Raw genomic sequence first — 18,893 nt, forward strand, 5'->3', positions numbered from 1 at the left:
TCTTAACCTGGAGCTCCTCTGAAACCTGTCCACCAAGGGTGGCCCTGCTGCCTCACAGTGTGACTCAGGGACAGACACATGGTGGGAGCCTTTGGCGTTCCTCCCTGAAGTCTGGTCCTCCACCAGCCCTCCCATCTCAGCCATTTCCCAACAGTTTTATTGAGGCATCGCCCACACGCTGTGGATGGTACGTGTCTAAGAGTGAAGACGGATCTGTGAAGACATCACCACTGTCAGTGGTGGACATCCCAGCCCCAAACATGTCCCTGTGCCCCTGTGCACCGTTATCCTCCACCGGCAGCTTCAGGCTTGCTGTCTGTCCTAGCCAATGGGTGGCTCAAGTTCTCAAGGACCGTGGACAAACAGAATTGGTGGACGCCACACTGCGTAGAGGCAGCCAATGCAGAGGCCGGGATCCAGTGCGTGCAAATACACTGTAAAGCAGCGGCCCGGGGCAACCAGGGTCCCTTCGGAAGCAAAAAGTTCTGACAGCCTATCTTCAAACCCTCACCCACAGCAGTTTACCAATGAGCCAGGGATGCAGACAGATCACACTCAAGACAAATACAAGTGACAACGCTTCCTGCAGGAGGGGCATCTCCTGTCTGCTGGCACCTGTCTGCCCTCTCTCCTGCCCACCAGTCTGTCCCCAGAAAGGGGCTCATGCTCACTCAGTGAGGGGCCTGGAAGGTGTCTGAGCCGCCCACAAGGTGCAGTGAAAGGGGAGCCCAGCATGGCCACCATGTCACAGGCATGGTGGGGGTGGGGAGGAAGCCAGAGGAGGCTCACAAAAGAGTTGTGGTGGGGGAGATGGAGGCGTCAAGGGTACCAGTACCCCCAGGCTGCAGCCCACCGGGGCACCTCCCGTGGGGGCCTAGGTACCACAGGACCCCAGAGGACCATGGAGCAGGGAGTAGGGTGGAGGCAGCCTTGGCCCCTGTTAGCAGGGAGGCAGAGGTGGGGGGAGGGGAGGTCCAGGAGAGATGTGTCCTCTTCAGGCCTCTCTGACCCCGCCCTGGGGATGGTTCAGAGTCGGAGGGAGCCGAGTGACCCTCACAAATTCTGACTGGGCAGCTCGGAGAGGGTGGTCCCAGCCCCTCTCCACCAGCAGGCGGGCAGGGCCTGGGTGTCACAGCCCGAGGGAGGGAGAGGAGGGGAATCCCCTTGCTCCTGCTGGCACTAGCCTGGGAATCACACAGCTGGTTACCATGACGACGCAGAAGGCAGCTGAGAGAAGCCGCCTCCAGGTGTGATGTAACCAGAGAGGGATTACTGCAGGGTGAGGTGGGCAGCCCCTCCCCCACCCGAGCCTCCCCCTTCCCCACCAGACCCCACTGGGACCCCCTCCTCTTATCCTCCAGGCTTCACTCTCCCAGCACAAGGAGGCCTGGATCCAAGCAGAAGCAGGCCCTCTGCCTGTGGCTCAAAGGGGGCAGCACCATCCCTGGTGCCCCCTCTCCTCACTCCCAGGCCGGGCGCCTCCTGCTCCCCCAGATGCAGAAAGCCACCTTCCACACCCAGAGAGCCCGCAATGCCAGAGGGCCGGGAGGGGTCCGTCCCCCAGTCCCAGGAGCTCGCAGCCAGGCGGGTGGAGGGGACAAGGAGGGGACTCCCAGCGGGATGGGTCTGCCAGGCCCTTCGGGGGCCCTCCTCCCTGGGGGCGGGGCAGTGCTGTGAGGTCCTAGGTCTCAGGACAGCTCCAGAGGATTCTGGGCCCAGAGCAGCCAGTTGCCCCATGACGGCTGCTCTCCAGATCCCCAAGTTCAGGCTTTCTGAGGCCGGCGGGGGCCATGTCTCCAAAGCTGGCAGTGCCAGGTGATTACATTAGACAGTTATTAGCTGTTTTGCAACGTGGTACTGTAAAACCAGCCCCATGAAATGTATGGATTGAATTCAGTCACTTTGCAGTCATTCAGCTTGCAAACTGTTCTCTTGCTTATGCTTCCGTCCCAGTTGAAGCAGGACACGCTCCTTCCTGGGGGGCATGGCGGGGCCAGGGCTCTGATACCAGGCTGATGCTGGAGACACCAGGGTGCCCACACACTACTGGCTGTGGGCGGGTCCATGCATCTGTGTCTGGGTGTCTGAGTGCGGGTCTGTGCGTGGCTGACCCACCTAGTGGGCTAGTGGAGGGGAAGTGGGGTTGGGGCTGGAGGCCCAGGGAAGAGAAAGGAGTCTTTCCAGGGTCTGCCTGTGCTTCTGTGCCAAGTCAGGCGGGAGGTAGGGCAGGCGTGTCCCAGGTAGGCAGGTTCACACCTAGTGTGAAGAGTCCCACGCTGGCTGGTGGAGGCAGGGGAGGGGAGCCCAGAACAAGAGGAATCTCCCCTACTTGTGGGAACAGGACAGCATGTGGGGGGCACAGTCTTACTCCCCCATGTCCCACTGTGGCTGCCCTGACATGACAGTGACCGGAGGAGGCACAGCCTGGGATCAGGCCCTGGGGAGGACATGCTGGCCGTGGACCAGGCAGCAGTGGCTGGAGGGGTGGCCAGAGGGTTGGGCAGCCAGAAGGGCAACTGGAGGGTTGGAGGAGGGCTGGCGGCTGACGAGAGAGCTCATATCAGTGCCCAAGGTCTGGCCAGGAGGCCTGGAGCAAGAGGATCACCAGGCAGCCTGCTGTCCAGGCCCAGTAGGCCAGCGGCAGACACCCCCTGACTGCCCAGCCCCCGACCGACCAGCTGAATGAGCTGCAGCTCCTTCAGCTCTGCACCTGCTAGCCCCGCCCCACAGGCCCCAGGGACGCGCAGTGGGGTTGCTGTGGTGACGAGGCTGGGGATGTCTTCCTGGGAAACCCGAGGGAGCCTCCACCTTCCATTGTACACACACAGACAGTCACACAGACAGACATGTGGACACACACACATATGCACATGCAGACACATGCATAGACCTGCAGACATGCAGATGAAGACACACACATGCAAACATGTAGACGTAGATGCAGACGCATGCAGACATGTGGATGCAGACACACACATGCAAACATGTAGACACAGATGCAGATGCATGCAGACATGCAGATGAAGACACGCATGCAAACATGTAGACATAGATGCAGACGCATGCAGACATGTGGATGCACACACACACATGCAGACACGTGGCTGCAGACACACATGCAAACATGTGGATGCAGACCTGCAGATGCAGACATACACAGAGCCCCCCGCCCCACAGCTGTACAGGTACATACACACACACACACTGCACAGACCCAGACATGTAGACATGTGCACATGCCCATGAACTCCCAGTTGCACACATGCACACACAGACACACGCACACTCACCCTCACAGGCACACGTGCAGACCCACAGTCTCTATGCCCAGAGGACAGAAAGAGCCAGTCTGCCTCCCCGAGTCCTCTCCCTGCAGCCCAGCACCTGGCCACCCCAGTCCTCCTGCCCCGGAGCCACATCACCCTGGCCTCTGCAGAAGCCGCTCCTGGCCACAGCTGCAGGCCATGCCAGCCTCCCCCTGCCCATCATCTGTCAGCCAAGGCCCACTGAGGGCAGGACTACATCCACGCTTTGTATGAGCAGGGGTCCTACCTCCCTCCAGGCCCCCATTGCACCCCAGTAGACTGGTGCTGTCCGGGTCTGTCTCCAAAAAACCTACAAGGGAAGTGTCTCTGGGCCTCCTGAGACACCCAGATCTGGGGTCTCATGCTCCAACTGCCAAGACCTGCTGTACCTCTGTCCCCATGGAGGGTTCTCATGATGATGGAGGGAGCAGGGAGGTGGCATTGGGCCACACGGGATGCTGGGGACTGGGGATTTGCTTCCTGCCTCTGGTCCAGCTGTCCCCGCAGGGCCTCCTGTGACGACACCACACACTGCCTGGACTCATCACTGACATACACCCAGGTACTCGTGAAAGAGCTTGTGATGTTCTTTGAACACAGGATACTCTGTGCCAGCCCAGTGCTTGGGGTCAGGAGGGGGATAGGCAGGGAACACAGTCGGTGCCCGGGGTGGCCGCCTGCCCCAGTGCCCTCCTCCGACATGGCATCCTCATCTTGTGTGCACAGCACGGAATCACATGTCACACTGGACTCTGCTGAGGAAGCCTGGGACCAGGGAGGGACAGGAACTGACATGCTGGCTGGGGCTGCAGTGGCCCCAGGGTCCTCAACTGTACAAAGGGGGAGTAGCTGCCAGCTCACCCAGAGAGCCCCGGAAAGCAGCACAGAGCGGGGGGTCCCCCTCAGACCCCCCCACCACATACACTGACCACTGCTGGGATTGAGGCCCACAGCAGCTCCTCCGCAGGGGCACCCGTGTGAAGGGCGGACAGGTGGGGTGGCAGCCCTCTAGCTACTTCCTGAGTATGGCAAGCTCAGCCAGTCCCAGCAGGAGACAGACGCAGCAGCATCCTGGGGCTGGGTGGGCCGTGCCAGGCACCCTGGAGCTCAGGATCAGGCGTGGGCAAGGCAGCCGGCCGGGACCTTACCCAGGGGAGAAGCAGCCTCTCTGGGGTGGTCCTGATCTGCCCAGATCCTGTGAGGGTTCTGCTCTGCAGGCAGACAGACACATAGTGAGCCTGATGCCTTGGCAGGAAGCCAGGAGTTGGGGAAGTAGGCCAGGGGGCATAAGGGCAGGTGAACCTCCCGCAGCATCACCCACTCAGACAGCAAGGGACAAGCAGACCTGCAGCCTTGGAGGTCCCCCACTCACTGTGTCCCCCAGATCGGTGGCACCCCCCACCCCACCCCGGAGGGCAGGAGCATAATCTCTCAGCCCAAGGTAATAATAGAATCTGCTTAGCGGGCAGCAGGCAGCTTGCTTGAAGGACAGAAGGAAAGGAGAGGGGTGACCCCCGCTTACACTGTCTCCCTGGGCCCCCCAAACACCTACGTCCCCTTCCCAGCTACTTCCTGAGGGCACTTGGAGGCCTGGAGCTGTCCACACGGAGCCAGCTGGACCCCACCTCTGCTCCCCAGAGCCTCCCACCTGCCCTCCTTCCTGAAGTGGGACCTCAGTGGGGTCTCCCTCCAGGTCTTCTAGTGAGCCTTACCCTGGCACCCCGCCCCTCCAGCTGCAGGGACCAGGGACAGAAGCGGTAGGTTCAGTGACACTGGAGAACCTTCCAGAACCTCCTGCCCCATGTCATAACCCCCAACGGCCCTACACCCCATCTCAGGCAGGCCCCTTCATGGACTTCAACACCCCCAAGGTCACCAATGCTGGGAGAGCCCCCAAAGAGTGGCCACATGGCAACAGGGACACAATGACTCTCAAGGGCCTGCCCAGGTGAAAGGCAGCATGGAAAGGGGAGATGTGGAAAAGGCAGTGACCAAGGGCACCAGTGAGACCCAGCAACTGAGGGGGACGGGGGCTGGGCCCAAGAGGAGTAAGCTTATAGCACCTCCAGATCCAGGGGCCTCGCTGCCCTCACTCTGGGGCCCAGCCCCCGCAGGCAGGCTCAGGAAGGGCTCAGGGTGGGATGGCAGCCTGCCGGCCCCCACAGAGGTCAGGGTCGGGGTCAGCTCAGGACCCGGGCTGTGGCACGAGCCCCGCATGCTCCAAGGACCAGATTCCCTGAAAGACGCGATGACCCACTCACAGCACCGGCCTGGCTGGACTGGACGGGCCGGACAAGCCTCCTCGCCTGTGCCTGGTGCTGCCCTCGGGGCTGAGCCCGAGTCCTGGGTGGGTCTCCTTGCTGCCACATGCTTCTTGTTTTGTGGCAGAAACGTGACTTGCTTCGCTCCAGCAACCTCTGCAAGCTGGCCCAGCACCACTGGAGAAGCCCACACGGGCCCAGCGTCCAGGAGTCTCGCAGAGGGCCCCACGGCCAGCATGTCACACTGAAGGCACCCTGCTTTCTCTGGGGAGAGGGGCTCTGGAAGCAGGAACCTCGGGAGCCCCAGCCCAGGGGCAGCCCCTCCACCTGATCCCTGCCCCGGGGTCCCTGCCCCAACTTCAGTGACCCCAAGCAGTCCACATCACCCAGTCCCCAGGCACCACCTAGTCCCTCACCCTCGTCCAGGACCAGGACCCATGCATGTGCAAATAAGCACATGGCACACACACGTCTTCCCAGCTGAAAGCTTCCAGACACACACGAGGCTGTCGCCCCACAGGCCCTTGCCTGGACAGCTGCTCAGGCCTTCCTGCTGGCCATCTGTCCACCTTCCCCAGTCCAGCCTCCCAGCGGGGGCATTCCTAGCTCCACCCACCAGGGGCCCAGTGAGCAGATGGCAGCAGGCCAGGGGAGGGGGAAGGCAGCCTCTGTGCCAACCCCCGGGGCCTCTGGATGACAGACAGCCAACCCTGACCGCTGGGTGCTGGGCTCCTCGCTCCCCGACAGATCACAAAGCTCATAATCCTGTCCTGCCGGGCCCTCACAATGCCCAGAGGTGCACACCTGGAGGGTCCCCCGGTGAGGGCCCTCGGTCACCAAGGGCTGGATGGATGCTGATGGGCCTGGACCGTGGTATCACCTGGTGTCACTGTCCCTGCACCAAGCTTGCTGTGCCCTTAGCTGGGCATGTGAAGAGACTGCCCACTCGCACTGGGTCACCCACACGTCTGTGTTGGGGAAGGAGTCATCAGCCTCTTTGTCCTCAGCTGTAAATTGGGGGCGGAGGGTCTAGGATTGGGCGTGCACACATCTTGAGAAGAACCCCACATCTCTACGGAGATAAACCACATGTGATCCCGGCTAATCAGCGAGCCCAGAAGCATCTCTGACCTCCCCAGCCAGGATCAGGCCTCTGAGGCCTCTCCCCTTCTGACTGTCACCCTGGCTGCAGCCTTTGTTCCCCTACACTGCCTGGAAAGTTGGGTGGGAGGATCTGGTGGGGGGCAGGGGCTCTCTGCCCTCCCCCGCTCCCTGTGACCAGCCCATGGCAGGGAGGGGGTTGCAGAGCGTTCCCTGGAGACCCGGCCCATGGACACGACTTGCTTCATCCCAGCAACCTGGAGAGGCCCACCCAGACCAGCAGGAGCCGGAAGAGCTGCAGGCCAGCCTAGCAGGACAAGCGGTGGGGGAAGAGGGGCCCCGGGCAGGACAGTGCCCCCAGGGAGCTCACTACCAGCACACCTTTCGGGGCTCTGCCCTGCCCCTGCCCCACCCCCAAAGGTGGGGTGCAGGTGCAGACAGGGGGTGTGGCATAAAAACCTGGCCTCAGTCCGGCTTCCACCTGCGCCACAGCACCCCAATGCCCATCCGCCCAAACTCTTTCTACTTTGCGCCGGAGCTGGAAATGCCCAGGACTCCCAGGGCCACACCACGGATGTGAGCCCCCCACTCTCTCCCCAGGGGGCCCTTCCTTTGGGCATCCTGATGGAGCATGGACCCCCTCAGTGCCAGGGTCATACCACCCACATGATGGCGCCCACCCTCACAGACACGCAAACGTCGACCCAAATTAGCCACACACGGGATGCTGCTCTCCTCCCCAGGGGCTCATCCACATCTTCCCTGGGTGCTGGGGGCTCAGCCCCCTCCCCATTGCTCCTCCTGTTCACGGGGGTCCGGGTATCCTCTCAGAGTGGGACCTGAGCCGCCCAGTGCCCAAGCTGCCTCTCCTGCCCACCGTCAGCACAGACCCCAGACAAACCCCCAGCCACGAGCAGCAGGCAGGCTCAGGATTCAGCAAAGACCCTGTTGTCCTATTTCCGCTCAGACTTCAAGGCAGCAGGCACCCTCCCGGGGCAGCAGGATCTGCAAACTTCAGCACGGCCTGCTGGACAGCTCCCTGCCCTCTGTCTGGTCCTGGGACCCAACTTCAAGCCCTACGCCTCCCCCAAGGGCATCCTCTCCTGAGCTCCCAGGGCTGGCCACTGAAGAGGCCGGGCCACCACCCCGGGAGGAGGAGGAAGACTGGACAGAGCAGGAGTGGTGAGAGATGCCCCAGGGCCCTGGCTGCATGGACCACCCCCACACACTTAGCTCTGGGCCCTGGTGCCCGTCTCTGCAGCAGAAGTTGTTCACTACCAGGAGCCAAGGGCCCATGGGGTCCTGGGACAAACTCGTAGCAACCAAGAGTTCCTGCAGCAGATGCTGGGCCTGTGCAGAGGGCACTGGGAGGCCCAAGCAGCAATGCTGGGTTAGCTTAGGTGTTGGGGGGCCCATCTCTCCGGAGGCAACCACAGCCTAGACTGGGAGGGGATCTCCCTCTGACCCTTCCAGTCCTGGACTCTCCAACCCATGGGGAATTCCAAATTTTGGCTTTCAGATCAGACAGCTCCTCCCACCCTTTCTGGCTCCTGTCCTATCCTAAAGGGCCTGGGCAGGGCGTCGAGCACAAGCCATATGGCCCCACACAGAGGCGCTCAGTGTGTTGACCACGTACCAGTGCCTGGCTGGTGTGCTCACACTCTGCTTCCTGCAGCCAGTGATGGCACCTTCCCGGTCTCTCTAAGGCCACCATCTTCTGGCCCACACAACATGGCAGGACTCACACAGGTTAGCATTTGCCACCACTAAGACTGTACCTGTCTACCTGTGTGGCATTAACTATGCAAAGGCATTCGATTGTGTGGATTGTAACAAATTACGGACAATATTGCAAAGAACGGGAATTCCAGAACACTTAATTGTGCTCATGAGAAACTGAACATAGACCAGGAGGCTGTCATTTAAACACAACAAGGGAACACTGCATGGTTTAAAGTCAAGAAGGGACATCAGGGTTTTATCCTTTCACCATAGTCATTCAATCTGTATGCTGAGCAACTAATCTAAGAAGCTGGACTATACATTCACTATGATGAATGTAGCATCAGGATGGGAGGAAGACTCATTAATAACCTGCAATACACAGATGATGCAATCTTGCTTGCTAAAAATGAAGATGACTTGAAGCACTTATGATGAAGATCAAAGACTACAGTCTTCAGTATGGCTTACACATCAATGTAAAGAAAATGAAAATCCTCACAATTGGACCAATAAGCAGCATCATGATAAATGGAGAAAAGACTGAAGTCAGGGATTTCACTTCACTTGGATCCACAAGCAACACCCACAGAAGCAGCAGTCAGATCAGATGTCATATTGCACTGGGCAAATCTGCTGCCAAAGACCTCTTTAAAAGGTGAAAGAGCAAAGATGTCACTTTGAGCACTAAGGTGAGCATGACACCAGCCAGGGTATTTCCAATAGCTTCATACACATGTGAGGGCTGGACAATGAACAAGGAAGACCGAAGAAGAGTTGATGCTTTCCAGCTGTGGTGCTGGCGAAGAATGCTGAAAGTACCATGGACGGCTCAAAGAACTAACAGGTCTGCCCTGGAGGAAGTGCGCCCGAAATGCTCCTTGGAAGCAAGAATGGCCAGACTTGTCTCACCTACTTTGATCATGTGATCGCTGGAGAAGGTGTCATGCTTGGCAAGGTGGAGGGTCAGTGAGAAAGGCAAAGGCCCCCGATGAGATGCGTCGACACAGTGGCTGTAACAATGAGCTCAGGTGTAGCAGGGATCGTGAGGCTGGAGCGGGACAAGACAGTGCTTTGTTCGGTAGCACCGTGGGGCCACTGACCACGGGGTCACTGAGTCGGAGCCAACTTGAGGGCACCTGACGGCAACATGACTGTATGTGTGTGCGGCTGCTCAGAAAACATACAGAAATGTACACCCGGAAGCCCAAGTGGGGCATGATCGGGCTCTGCTGCGTCCCCAGAGCGGGCGTGCTGTTGCAGCCCTGGCGACCAAGGAGCGAGGGTCCCTGAGAGAAGTGTTGCCACGTCACAGCCTTACGGAGGTCGGGGCAGACCGCCATCCATAAGAAGTGGCTGCAGACCACACGTGGGCACCCGTGTGAACAAGGCTCCTTCCCCCAGTGCCCCCCGGGGGTTCCCGACTGAAAAACTGGTTGGGAAGCCCATCTTCAGGCCCATTCAGGCCAGAACCAGAGCAGCAGAGCAGCCTGGCTTCACCGGGCCTCAGTGGGCCCAGGGAGTAACAGTCCCCAGCCCAGGACCAGCTGCTCTGGCCACAGGATCCCGTGGCCCAGGGCTGGGACGCAGATGGAGCAGGCTGAAAGGAGAGAAATGGCTTTAAGAGGAAAACTCAGTGTCCAGCCAGTTCTGTTGCTTTGAGAAAGTACGGAGGTTTTCGGGTGACAGTGGCCAGAAGCCGTGTGCAGAGGGACCGCCCAGGGTCTCAGGTCAGGAATTTGGCTTTTTGTAGGCTTTTGGCGATTCCCACCACAGTATTTCTAGCCAGGAATGCATGGGAACTGTTTCCAAAGGACCAGGGGAGGGGGCTGAAGGGACGTGGCCTTGCTTTCGCACTGCTGCCGGCGGTGCACAGCAGCCGAGCTCCATGGCAGAAGCGGCAGCTGGTACTCACAGCTCCACAGACCCAGCCCAGGGAAGATGCAGGAGCCGCAGGGCATGACAACGCTGGGGCAGCGCCCCACCCCCGCCCCAGGGGGAGGGGAGGGAAGCCTGAGGCCGAGGGAGGCCCAGGGCCAGAGGGCAGCAGGAAAACCCAGGGCCCAGGGTTGATGCGTGCCCCTGCCCCGAGAGCCCCACATACTCCTAGAAGGCAGAAGCAGGCACCCAGCGGGAATGCGGGCAAAGCAGAACCATGTCCATGCTATCGTGGGCTTGCATGGGGCAAGGCGAAGGGCCAGGACGGGCACACTCTTCCTACCCCCACTCAGCCCAGAGCCCACCAGGGTGGGCAGTTACCGTCCCAGGCCTGGGCTTACATCTCACCACCCCACACCTTCCCACGTACACATGGTCCTGCTGCACACGGGTCCCACTGCACACACATCCAGCCACACTGGGGTCTTGCCACACGCGGGTCCTGCTGCACACACATCCAGCCTCGCGTGGTCCTGCCGCACGTGGGTCCCACTGCACACACATCCAGCCACACTGGGGTCCTGCCACACACGTGTCCCACTGCACACACATCCAGCCTTGCGTGGTCCTGCCACACACGGGTCCCACTGCACACACATCCAGCCACACTGGGGTCCTGCCGCACGCGGGTCCCGCTGCACACACATCCAGCCTCGTGTGGTCCTGCCGCACACGGGTCCCACTGCACACACATCCAGCCACACTGGGATCCTGCCACACGTGGGTCCCACTGCACACACATCCAGCCACACTGGGATCTTGCCACACGTGGGTCCCACTGCACACACATCCAGCCACACTGGGGTCCTGCCGCACACGGGTCCCACTTGTATCTTGCCACACTTGGGTCTTGCCTGCACACATTTCCTGCCATACACAGGTCCTGCTGCACATGGGTTCTGACCACTCCAGGTCTGCTAGCCCCCAGCTGGACGCACCCTCCACTCTAACCCCAGAGAAGCAGTGGCACCCCGCAGGACACAAGAGCCCCACTTCTGGTTGGGGGGGTGGGGAGAAGGGTGACTGAAGGAAGGAGACTGACACATACAGGCATGTTCACGTGCACACATGCACCCACACACAACACACAAGCACACATGTGCACAAGCACACACACACACATGCACATACACACAAGGGGCCACCAGGGAGGGCACCGGGAACACACAACACACACATACAGGGTCAAGTCTTGGGCTGGGGTGGGAATGAGGGTGACCAGGGATCAGGGACCAAGAGCCATGAGGGGTCAGAAAACCCAGCAGGGGCCTGAGGCCCCGGCCATCACCCCACACTCCTGCCTAGCCCAGCTGGTTCAGCCCTCCACTCAGGCCCCCACAAACTCCCTGATAATCCCAATCAGCCCTGGGGAAGAGCAGACACTGGGACGACACCTGTCCTTGACTTTCCAAACCCCTCTCAAGGTGCGGCTCAGCCCTGCGGACCCTCCCTCAGTGCCCCAGACCCTGCCTTAGGGCAGTACTCGGCCGCCCACGCAGCAGCATTCACTCACCTGCTGCCAGCCTCAACCACCATCAAGCAAGCTGCTTTGTTGGGAACTCCATGGGCCACACGACGGGGTACACCATTTTTGAATCAGAGAAACTGAGCCCACAGACAAGCGAGGGTCTGACTGTGCAGTCTGATGGGAGCAGGCCTCAACAATTTGCTGTCAGACACCCTGGCAGGTGGGCCCTGCTGGAAACGCTGACCCAACACCCCAGCCGTGGCTCCCCTGGACCACGGTTTGTGTGGGGGCAGACGTGGAGTGGGCAGCACAGGATGGGGGCTGGCCTGGTGATAGTACCCTGACCAGCTCCTTCCCAACAAGTGCCTGTGTGGCACAGGTGGGCAGGGGCAGGGCAGGGTCCTTCAGTGGCTCTCACCTGGACTGGGGATCCCCCTGGGCCCTGGGGCTCCCACCAAGTGCCAGCCCCTACCCTTCAGGATGGAGACCATGCCCGGCCAGGGCACCAGAGCACACCCCAGGCCCTCAATCCTCTCAGCTGAGCCCCACCCCCTGCCAGCCCTGGGCTGAAGACCTCCCCACCAGCCAGCAGGATGTGGGCGAGGGCTCCTGACCCCACCCTGAGATGATGTCCTCACCCAGCAGGGGCTGCAGCCCACCCACAGGAGCTTCCATGGCCTCTGCCCACCTGGGCCCACCCCTGGGGATCCTCCAGCCAGGGCAGCATCACCACAAAGGAGTCACCAGAGAGGGTGCTGGGACCCCATAATGACCTGGTTGGGAGCCCCAGGTATTAGAGGCCGAACTCTGTACAGCCACAGAGCTGCCTTGCCCCCAGGTCCTGCCCGGACACTAGAAAGCCAGGGTCACTGACAGGGTGACCCCTCACTGGTGCTACCCCATCGAAGCCTGCACGGAGGCGGGGGAGCCCACCAGGGCTGAGCTTGGAGCCAGGTGGCCTATAATCCAAGCCCAGGCTGCCTTGGGGAGGCGCCCTGGCCCACAAGCAGCCCCGCCCATGCCCTCCCATTCTGACCCTGAGTAAGGGGGCCACCAGCAGCTCAGGGTCAGGGGGGCCTCACACAGCCCGCAGTCCTGGGAATGCACCCCCGTCCCTGCCCTCACACTGACCATGGGAGACAGCCCGAGGCTACGTCACTGGGGCTGCTGGGGCCAGTGGAGCCCCAAGTGGGTGGCTATGGCATACTGCCCGGGGTGCCACCCTTACACAGGCCATGGAGCCCTGCAGCGCGAGGCTGCTGCCACGAGGCCCTGCCTCCCCCACACTGCCCCACTGTCTGCAGCCTCAGCTGGGGCTTCTGTTCACCCCACATCATCCCTCCTGAGGAGACACTGTCACCACCAATGCAGGGGGGAGTTGAGGTCCAGTGGTGTCCCAGCCCTAGACAGGAGTCGGGGCTGTGACCTGGGGGCCGGGGGCTGTGATGGGGGGGTGACCTGGGGGCCGGGGGCTGTGATGGGGGGTGGGGACTGTGATCCGGGGGGCAGGGGCTGTGATGGGGGGTCAGGGGCTGTGACAGGGGACAGGGCTGTGACCCAGGGGGCAGGGGCTGTGACAGGGGATGGGGGCTGTGATGGGGGGTGGGGACTGTGATCCGGGGGGCAGGGGCTGTGATGAGGGGTGGGGGCTGTGATGAGGGGTGGGGCTATGTCCCAGGGGGGCGTGAAGTGCAACAGGGGATGGGGGCTGTGATGGGGGGTGGGGGCTGTGACCCAGGGGATGGGGCTGTGATGGGGGACAGGGGCTGTGATCCAGGTGGGTGGGGGCTTGGCCAGCAGGTAGGGGCTCTGTCCCTGTGGAGGGGCTCTGTCTCTCCCTCCCTCGGGGGGGGGGACTCTGATGCTCAGTGTGGAGGGCTCTGCAGGGTAGAGGGCTCTGTCCCTTGTAGGGAGGGCTCTGTCCTGCAGGCAGGGTGCTGACCCCAGCTGCTGGGCCCACAACACTGGCCCTCAGAGGCGGTGGAACAAGGCCTGCACCGGGCGGGCCACGCTCTGAACGATGCCTAGGCCAGCACAATCCCTGCTTTGTCCCTGTGACCCCTGACATGGCAGCCCTGGCCCCAGCCCAGCCTCCATCTTGCCCAAGGTCAGAGGCGGCTGGCCTGGGCAGCCTGCCTGGGGCCTGGGCAGCCAGCTCGGTGGGCTCCCTGGGGTGGGGGACCGGGACAGCCTTGGCAGGCAGCAAACGGGGCCCAGGTCTGCCCTCTCTGCTGCCAACAGAGTCACCCTCCCGTGCCCACACCCCCCAGACAGATGTCAGCCTGCTGCCTTCCCCACCCCCACAGTGGCCGTGCCCCATGAACTTCCCTGGAAGCCCCATCTGCAGATGGAGGAGCCACAAAGTCCCCTGGCTCCCGGGTGCAGAGTCAGGCACTGTCCCTGGGCTGTCCAGGGCCTCCAGGGCCCCCACTGACTCCAAGGTGGCCAGTAGGGCCCTGCCTATGTGGCTGGCAGGGCCCTCCATACAGGGGACCACAGGGCAGGCAGTAAGGTCCCCTCTTCTGCCTCGTGGTGCCCAGAGCCACATGTGGCTGCCAAGGACCCCCTGTCTGTCTGGCAACTGGCCCCAAAGAGCGCAGCCTGCCCCAAGGATGACACACGAGGGGACTGCCTGAGCACGTGACTGCGCGAAGGGGCCAGCACTCCAGCAGATTCTCCACGCTGAATGCCCGTACGTCCACCTCACACAGGCCGACGGGCCAGGGCTGATGGCCCAGCCCAAGGGGGGGCTGGCAGCAGGGTGGGCAGGAGGGGCCACGCAGAACCAGCACTGGTGCCTCGCAGGTAGGGCGGGAGCCCAACCCAGGCCCACGTGGGTGGACACCAGCTGCTCTGGGCTCAGAAGCCAGGTCTGGGTCCGGTGAGGCCTCACAGGCCGAGGCGTTCTCTGAACCAGAAGCTCCAGATAACCCTCCAGGTAACTGCCAAGGTGCCGCCCAACTGCACCTCCCGGCGCCGCCACAGGCCCACGGGCTAAGGGCAGGGCGCGGGCCACGGGGGCATTCTGCCGCCTGGGCCATGCCCGACACCGCTTCCGCACCCTCCGACTCGGCCGTCCTAGCACCGTTAGCTGGTGTGCGCATGGCGTCTGTCTGAGGCCACAGAAGGCGCCAGGACAGGGCTCCTGGGCAGAGTGAGGAAGAGGGCAGGGCTGCGTCCAAGAAGCGCCTCCTCCTCCCGACCTGTCTTGCTCATTCTCCTCGTGTCCCTCCTCCTCCCGGTCCCGCCTCCCCTTTCAGGCCTGTGGTCACTCAGACAGACTTAGAGGAAAAGCGAGAATCAAGGAAGGTGGGGGTGCCTGCTGTTGGCTCTGTCCTGGCCGGGGAGTCACCCCGGATCAGTATGTCCACAACGGCCCAGGTGACAGCATCCTGTGGTCCACCTCTCGCCTGTCCCTACAGACCCTGAGACGGCTGGTCAGGGAGAGGCCACACCACCCACCCCATGTTAGCCACCAGCCAGACATGCCCACCAGCCACGGTGAGGGCCAGGCCAGCCAGCCACAGTCAGAGCACGGCACAGGACCTCACATTCAAGGTGGACAGGATGGGATGGGAGGTGATCAAGGCCAGACCTGGAGCCCTCAGAGTCCCTGTTCCTCTGGCCGGGCGGCCACGGGGCCTGGCCAGGCACCAGTGCTCGGTCATTCAGACCCTCAGGAGTCTGTGTGAGGGCTGGCTGGGGGCGCTTCTGGGGCCTCAGGATCGGTGTCCGTCCCCACCCCAGCGCCAGCCTGGCCTGGCCCTGCTTCTGACTGCTCTAGACTGAAAGCCCCAGCCCGGGCGGACGTCGGGCACAGACAAGCCTTGGGTGCTGCCCGGCCTGCATGCTCTCTGCTGGCGTCACGCTGCGTAACTGCACGGCGGGGTGGCCGGCAGCCTGACCATCCGGACGGTACAGCCAAGCTCCCCGGAGGCCTGTGCCCTCTCTGCACCTCTGCCCACCCTGTTCCCACTGCCCGCATGCCTGGGACCCCTGGCCCTGTAGGGAATGTCCCCTCCTCCAAGGACTCTTGCGGGCTTCGAGAGACTGGAGACCTGGGCAAAGGTTCCTGAGTGCAGACGCCGCTCAGACGTGCTCACGGCAGGGACCAGGGACCAGACCGGGGGCCTGGAGCTCTGCCCCCGACCTTCTGGAACCCCTCCCTCACCCTTCACGGCTGGACTGTGCTCCTCGTCACCTGCCTCCTGCCTTCACCTGTCCCCTCTTCAGTGGCTCCTTCTGCCCCAGGTGAGTGCCTCCCTCCAAGCCGGAGGGGAGCTCCCAGCTCCTAGCCTGGCCCCAGGCTCCTCCCACTAGCCTGCCACGTGCCAGCTGCCAGACTTGCTGCAAGGTGGCGCCTCCTGATAGCCCCGCCCCAGCCACCTCCCTTGGTCTCCGGCCAGGTGGACTAGGGGCTGCAGGCCAAGGACTCGTCTGACTGGGGCTCTCAGCAGGACCCACGGCCCAGAGTTCCCCAGGTGCTATGCATGTCAGGGCTCCGCTGAACAGGGAGGAGGGATGGAGGTCCCACAATACCTGCCAATCCCGGACCTCCCAGGCCCTGCCCACACTCCTGGCACGCCCCCAACACCCATCCCAGCTCCGGGCTGTCTTTCCCCGCCACGTCCCCCATGGTTCTCTGCCGGGGGAGGCCTTCAAGAGCGTTTTTGGAGTTGGAGCCCAATCCCAAGAGCCCGAGCTGCGCCTTTGCCAGAGCCCACAGGAGCAGACCTTCCTGCAAAAGAGAAAGAGGCTCCAGAAACCACGCACATGGCCAGCCCTCGGGGCTGCTCTGGGACTGCGGGGGGCTGTGCTGTGCCTCGCCTGGGCTGGCCTGAGGGCTCCGACTGCACCAAGCCCCCACCCCGGGCCTTGAGTATAGTTGGGGAGAGGAACAATGGACCCTGGGGCCCCGGCTTCCCCAAACCAATGTCAAGTGGCAGGTGCTTACCCATGGGGTCCAACACCACAAAAGCTGAACTGACCCCTCCGATGTCACAGAAAGCAAGGTGCTGCCCACCCCAGCAGCTCCCCAGCCTGCCCGGCTCACCCTGAGAGCGCACTGTGAGCAGACAGAGGCCACCTTCCCACAGACCCCTATGGGGGCACACTAACCCGAGTGCTGGCTCGAACAGGCCGGGAGGCTCATGCTGGCCCCAGACCAGAAGGATGCTTGACTCCAACTCAAGGGAACAGCTGCTCGCTTAACGGACCCGGGCAGAGGGAAGTAGGCAAAGCAGGGAGGACTCGAGGCCCGTAAGATAAGGAGAGCCCCCCAGGTGCCAAGAGCAGACCGCTGGGCCTCACCTCACCTGAGCCCCCGCTCACCGACACCTGCCACGCCAGGCCCAGCTCGGGACAGAGATGCAGAGGGGACCGCGCCGATGGCGCCCAGAACACATTGTTCACAAGCACCTCGGCAAGTGCCTCTCTCCCAGCTGAGATCGAAAGGGAATCTTGGGGGGCAGGCAGGCGTGGGGAAGGAAGCTTGCCTGGCAGGTGTGGCCCCAAAACAAGCTGGCCCGCAGCCAAATCCAGCCCTGTGCCCTTTGAGCCCATGGCCACCAAACTCCAGATGACCCTTTGGCAGAAGCAATGGAAAGTCAGACGCCAACAGGACCGGGACAGGCCTTCTGGGAGACAAACCCCACAATTGCCGATAGTAATCCAAAGCAGTTTATGACGCCGAAAGGAACATAGCCACACCAGCGTGTGGGGGGGTCTCAGGTAGACAGAAATGGGGGACTGGCCCCAGGTCCCCCGAGGAGCAGGGCTGCGGTCTCTGAGTCCCAGTCCCAGCCTCCTAAGAGCTGTTGACACACACACATCCTTTTGTATTCACTACTGTTAATCACAACGGAAAAGTCCTGTAATTAACCAGGTGGTATGGCCCAGCCAGGAGCATGGAGACCAGCCCGGCCCCAGCCGGCCCCATGCACAGTGTGCTGCTGTCACCACTCGCATGGGACGTTTCCTTAGGATAACATTTTATTGGTGACATAATTGCATCATTTCCCCACCCCACGCAACCTTCCCCACCAGCCCTTCCCTTGCCGTGGGATTCACAAACAGCACTTGAGCTTCCCAGGAAACACTTGGATTTTGAACTCAGCTGAACACAGGTGATGGGACACCTCCCCTCCAACTGAGCCACGCCATTCCCACGCAGAACCGCACCACCCTGCGGCCAGGGACCCCGCCACACCTCAGCAGCTGGCAGCCGGCTCCAGCACCAGGCAGCTCCGAGTTCAGGGAGAGGAGGCGGCCGCTTCCAGGCCCCTGGACCAAGCCCTCCCTGGATCCAGTCCCCGTGGCATCCCTGACGCTGCACACTGCCCTCCTGTGAGCCCAGCGTGGCCCACTTTCCCTCTCAAATAGCACCTCCGGGGCTTGGGGAGTGGGGCCTGCAGCATCATTGGCCAGGGGGCCTCCTCACCAAGTGCCGCCCCCCGCAGCTCTCCCTCCCCTCCCTGCACTCCGTGCCCAGGGCTAAGGAACCTCCCCCACCTCAGGGTGAGAGAAGCAGTAAGCGCCCTTCCAACCCGGCTGCCAGGAGAGGCCCGTCCTGCGAGAAGAAAGAAAATGGCTGAGGCCCGGCTTCCCACAAAGGCAACTCTGTCAACGCGCCTGGCTGACCAGCTGAGGGGCTGGCCAGCGGCTGGGCTGGGAAAGTTGACCAAATACAAGGGCAGCCGTGGACACTGCCGGCCCGGGCCAGGCCTCTGCAGGGGCCTGACCTGATGGCCGATGCCCAGAGCACCCGGACCAGTCCAGAAGAGCCCGCTTCTTCCCCCACAGGCCTGGTGTCTGCGCTCCTGGCTCAGGGATCTACTTCCGCCGGGCCCATCACCAGATATCGTTTCCCTCCCGTGGGTGCCTCCAGTGTAGTGTCGCAGCCGCTCCGGGCCTTGAGGCTGAAGCAGAAGAAGGCGCTGTCCAACCCTCAGGCCAGTCCCAGCTCTCTCGCATCCCCACCCGTGCGGGCAGGCCCAGCCTCGGGAGGGTGGCCCCCGGGCCGCAGGCACCTCCGCTGCGCACAGCGGCGTCAGCAGGCCCCAGCAGAGCGCGCACGGCGCCCGCGGCCTCCCTGCCCCA

Source organism: Orycteropus afer, unplaced genomic scaffold, assembly GCF_000298275.1.
Source record: "Orycteropus afer afer isolate SDZICR_OR568_19922 unplaced genomic scaffold, OryAfe1.0 scaffold00244, whole genome shotgun sequence".
NCBI lineage: Eukaryota > Metazoa > Chordata > Mammalia > Tubulidentata > Orycteropodidae > Orycteropus > Orycteropus afer.